Here is a 5,781-nt window from a genome sequence, read left to right on the forward strand (position 1 = left end):
AGAAGTAAAAGCCTTTCCACCTTTAGCCTATTTCTTGTAATCAAACTTGACCACCTGCAAGTAGCCATGCAAGCACTTAGGGGAGGTATTGACATGTAAAAACCACACTGGACCACTTAAGTAGCAATTTATGCACTAAGGGGAGGTGATGGATTTATAACTCACAAGTGACCCCCTTGCGGTAGCCAATGAATCATGGCACTAAGGGGAGGTGTTGAGGAATATGCTGCCATGAGCACATAATTAGAGGCTAAGGTATGGTATAGGAATATATTAAAGTAGCCACCCTAGGATGTGGACTACATGATGTGAGGATGTGGATCGAGGACATCCACAAGGAGAGATGTGGATCAGAGGATCCCACAAGTGTTGACTAATCTAAGGGCTCTCTCTATATGAAAAGCACTAATCATGTATTGTTGATTACACACATTGAAATAGACTGAGTGTTTCCTACCTTATGTCTCTCTCTTGGTGTTTCGATCCTAGTTGATCCCTCACTTTAACATTGTGATCTATGCTAGTTGGTTTGAAAATATTTGAACAAGTGGAAGTCAGTTTTCAAAGCACTTGACATGGATGAAATGAAAGGCTTACAAGCATTCATTTCTCACATTAGGAGTATGATGCAAAAATACCCAAGGCCATCTGAGAAAAATATGGAGATAATCATGGCAAATCAATCTCTTGCCAAATATCTAAAAGAGAAACAAAATTTACCGAGCATAGAAGACTCATATCTATTTTGGCTGCAACAAATTGAGTTAAGAGAAGATTATGCATTTGCTAGAGAGTCCACTATAGCTAAAGATATGGAAGAAGCTGAGCAATGCCTTTTGCCTCATAAATTTTGTGGTAGGAAGGCCGTTGCCAGAGTTTGTACCATCCAATGAAATCCAAGAGGGACTTTTTGTTGCCGTTTGTGCGGTAGATCCAAAATTAGAGTTGGATGACCAAGGGGACCTATTTGGGTGCATGGATAACAAGGGATGAAATGGGAATCCCTAGCACATTCACAGTGTTATGGACCATTTAAGAATCTCCCAAAGAGGTATACAATGAAACAACTTTATGAGGGTTGTTTGGAAAAGAAACGGGAATGGGTTTGAAATAAAAAGGGCTTAGATGAAGTGGAGGTGAGTAGCATCATCCATTGTTGGAAATCAAGGACTCAAAATCTTAAAAATAAGCATGGGTATGATGCGGAAAAATGTATCACGATCCCTGACAACAGCCTCGCACATATCAAATATTGTTTGGGTAGACTTGATTCGACTGAAGATGCAGTAACATAGTCTGATGACTCAAAAAGAGATTTTGAAGCGTAAGAGTAGATATGTCCCTATGTGGCGGTCCCCTCTTGGTGGTCTTATACATCATTTTGCAAAATGGTGTATCTTTACACCACCTCTATGTTGATATCCTAGGGCGCCAACTCCCTTTAGTAAGAAAACCCATCAAAATCTTGAGTATGAGATGAATTTAACAATATGCCATGAGTAGAGATTATTCAAATTAACATAATTATGCGTTGTACTAAAAGAGATTCAAATATGTCTTTACACCTTGAAATTTGGGTAACATATGAAAAAGTTACATTAATTTGAAAGGAGATGGATTTTCATATTTTAGTGTATTTTTTGCTTTACCCCCCCCATCCAAAAGAACCCCCCCTCGTTCGGCCTCACATATTATGAAAAATATGTACAAATCTTAAAATATTGCATATTTTTCAAGGTATATACCTTATATTTTGTGGGTGGTGGGACATGAAATATTCATATTTTTCCCTTGCATATTTGAAAATTTTAAAGAAAATCCATGTGTATTATATATGGACCTTGTCCCCCCATGCCCTAGATTTTGGACGAGAATAGTAACATATTACATATTGAGTTGGTGCCCCAGCGTTGATATCAACAACTCTTGAATTATGTCTATTAATAATTAAGCTTAAATTAAGAAATTAATCAAAAAACTAGTCAGTAAATTAAAAGTAATTAATAGTTAAAGAATTAACAAAATGTAATAAAAATCAAAAGAAGTTAATAATTAATCAAAATTTTATTTAGTAATAGAAAATGATTAGTAATAAAAAATAATTAATAATTAAGAAATTAATAAAAATAAAAATGAATTAATAATTAAAGTATAAATTAAAAAATAATTTAAAATTAGCTAGTAATAGAAGGCTCAAGCATTAGGTGGGCATGTAAGGATCAAGCCCTATGTGGCCACATATCACGGGGGGTGTCACATGTGGCCCCTCACATTCTCTTTCCCTCTTACTATACTTACACCTTTGCTTCTACAAATCATAATTTGCAGAGATAGATGTATATTGTGTTGTAAAAACACCCTTTTTTTCGTCTCCTAGGTCAATATCAAGTGGAGGTGATTGGCTTGGGAAAAATTTCCAAAACAAGAGAAAAAGTCCAAATTTTCTGAATATAATGTTTTGGATAAAAATAACCCTTTTTCTATACAAACTTGTAGATTTTTTTCAAAGTTCAATTTAAAAAACCCATATGTAAATACTTTTTTATAAATGTACCTAAATTTTAAGAATTAACATACCCCTCCATTTGAACCCATGTTGTATATATACTTACATAAGGGACAACGGTCTTTGTGGCTGCCTCTTCCAAGCAACGTGAAGAACAAAGCTTCCTACACGATGAACCCATATTAATAGCATATTATCTTTCAAGGGTTGTGATCTCTTATGTAGTTATTCATTAGGACTTGGTCAATTCTAGTATATAGAATATAGCATAGAGTCTTTTCACTATGTAAGCCTACAAGCATGTCATTTTTCTTGGGGTTATGAGCTCTTGTGCCACTTGCAAATTGGGGCTTGGTCAACTCGAGGCCAACTCTAAGAAGAGCAGAGCTTAGGGTATGTTTGATGCATCTAGGTTCCTTTGGACTATGAGGTCTTTTACTTTTTTAGTATTGGGTCTTGGGAAATTCATTTAGGGAAATTACTAGTCAAATGGTGTTTTTTATGTTTGGATTTCTCTGGCTCATGTAAAGAATATAGGCTCTTATGTGCCTTAACTCTTGAGCTTAGGCTTGCTTGCATTGGGCTTGATGAACATAAATTAACAAACATACATAAATACATACATGTACATACCTACATAGTACCTACATACAAACAAAATGCATGCATGCATCTGCACACACACACACACACATGTCATATATATATATATATATAATTTCTTCATGCCTTTAAATTAGTTTTATTAATTTAAATTGTTAAAAAGTTAAGAAAAACTTAAGTTTTTTAAGGAAGAATCTTAAAAATAAAAATTTCTACTAGAGTAAGATGCGAATTATATTTCCTATTTTCTTCATTATTAGTGCAAAATGATTGTGTCAGTAAATAAATCTTTTATGTGGAAAGGATGGTGCCATAAAATGAACTCTCTCTTTGGGAGGTATGGTTTCAGAAAGTAAACTATTCATTTGGGATTTTTTTTGGGGTATCATATAGATAAAGATCGTGGTGTGCTTCTTGTTACACCAAACTGCAAGAGCACTAGCATATCAGAAGACATATCCATTGTAGAATATCAAGTCTAGACACATCCACTCGTGTGTAGGTCAAGTTGATAGGGGATGCCAAGGTATAGAGTATAATAAAGATATTTAAATAGTGGCTAAACTACTTGTTTATTCTCCATATGTCTAGACACCTTTGAAACTAATTCTCCCAAATTGAAAATAATTCAATTTGGGGAGCTTATTTCATTTTGTACTTGGAGAACATACAAAAGGTATATACATTTGGTTAACAAATAACTTTTGAAAAAAATGTTTCATTGGTTATTTCCATAGAATGTCAAACAATTGTTTTCATTCCTTGGAAAAATGCTTCATTTATTATCGTTCCATACAATGTCAAACAATGGCTTTCATTGGAAGTGAATTTTCTTTGGAATTCTTGTTCTATTTTGACAAACCATGCTCGATTCCGAGCCCGTCCTTGTTTGCAGCACATAAGCTGGATGATCACGACAAGGACTCTTGACTGTGCCACAAACCTTATAGATAGAGCTCCTGTCTAACTGCATTTGTCCTGGATCACAAACCTAACTCCATCCCTTCTTCATAGCTACAGCCATGGCGGGTCTCTTCGACAGCCAGGCGCACCTTTACGCTGCTACTAGGCCTGATTATCCTTCGTCCCTCTTCTCCTTCCTTGCCTCCCTCACCCCTCACCACCAGCGAGCTTGGGACGTGGGTTCCGGCAACGGCCAGGCCGCCTTGGCGGTCTGCCTTCTCATCTCTCTCTCTCTTTCTTTTGTTGCTCTTAGCTATTGATTTTGCCCGATGATATTCGCTTCCTTCTTTTTCGACGACTGCAGTTTTCCGCCGGGTAACCATGCTTGTGTAAATTGTTTTGCTCCATCTGACAGAGAGTTAGGAACGTCGTCTTTACAGCTTCTTCATGACAGAGGGCATTGCACTAATAACTATTGTTCGAGTGAAGCTCTTCATGAGGGAGGCGTAGATATGGAGCGGCAAGGACATTCGCTCCATGTCGAAGCCAACCGAACATCCATATAAAACTCCCTAGAAATTTGACGTAAATTGCACCCTGCAGCGCTGTTCAAATACTGATGCTGACCCTGCAGCTTATTTTCAGCTCGCAGAGCATTATGAGACGGTGATCGCAACCGATGTGAGCGAACGGCAGCTAAGCTTCGCGCCCAAAAGAGGGAATGTAACATACGCGTGTACATCGGTCCCTATGTCAGAGGAGGAGCTGCACAAGGTGGTGGGGCTCTGTCGATCTTGTGACGGTAGGAACGGCAATTCACTGGTTCGATCTGGATGCGTTCTACCCGCAAGCGAAACATGTCCTGAGGAAGCCGGGGGGCATTTTTGCAGCCTGGTGTTACACAAATGTATCTGTGAACAATCCCGTAGATGCTATCTTTCGGGAGTTTCTGAACGGTCCCTGCGTCAAGTATCTCAAGGAGAAGGATCTAGGCCCCAAATGGGAGGCTGCAGGACTCTCGCCGGAAGATTGGTACAGATCTCTGCCCTTCCCGTTCGAATCTGTGCTAGATGATGGGAGGGGGACAGGTCCAATTCGATTCGAGGCCACGAAGCAGATGCGACTGGAAGGATTCCTGAATTTTCTCAAAACGAGCTCAGCCGTCCAAAGCGCAAAGAATGAAGGCGTGGAATTGCTAGATGAGAATTGGCAGGAGGCGTTTACGGCTGCATGGGGGCCTAGAGATGAAGTTTGCACGGTCAAGTTTCCGGTCGTCGTGCTAAGAGCGCTTCCCTGTGTGCGCTAATTAGAGCAGCCCGACCAGCCTCCTCCTAAGAGCGCTTCCCCGTGCGCGCTCGTCGGAGGAGCTCCGACTGACCTGGTAAGAGTGCTTTCTCACGCTTGCTAGTATAAGCTCCACCTAGCAACGCTAGCCAATGTAAACCATGTCCTCATGCCTCTCATCGAGTGTTCGAAAAACCCATGTTTAAACTTTGATTTTGACCGGAAGAAAATGAAATTGGAGGTCACCACCTTATTTGCAAATATAGTTGTAAATTGTGTAGCAACGTCTCCAATTTCATGAGCTTGGAGGGTTTTTGAATTTGTACAAAAAACTATTTCTATGAACACTCCGAGGCGAGAGCTGCAATGTGGCATTGAAAGTCTCGCTAGTGTTGGAGTATCCTTTCTCCAAGGGGTGCATCCCCAACCCAATAGCTAGGTTTGAGGGCTTGTTAGAACAACATTACATTGCCCAAGCATCGATT

The 5,781-nt window shown here is 39.2% G+C and overlaps 1 pseudogene across 1 annotated transcript; it reads left to right on the forward strand.

Moving 5' to 3' along the window:
- Positions 1-4,116: 4,116 nt before the first annotated feature.
- Positions 4,117-5,506, forward strand: LOC147880394 (uncharacterized; annotated as a pseudogene). The gene is made up of 2 exons (XR_015540598.1): positions 4,117-4,281; positions 4,658-5,506. The product of XR_015540598.1 is annotated as an uncharacterized LOC147880394 (transcript).
- Positions 5,507-5,781: the final 275 nt, after the last annotated feature.

This window comes from Dipteris shenzhenensis, chromosome 32 (genome assembly GCF_047967505.1).
Source record: "Dipteris shenzhenensis isolate YYH24624 ecotype China chromosome 32, Dip_SZ_1.0, whole genome shotgun sequence".
Classification (NCBI taxonomy): domain Eukaryota; kingdom Viridiplantae; phylum Streptophyta; class Polypodiopsida; order Gleicheniales; family Dipteridaceae; genus Dipteris; species Dipteris shenzhenensis.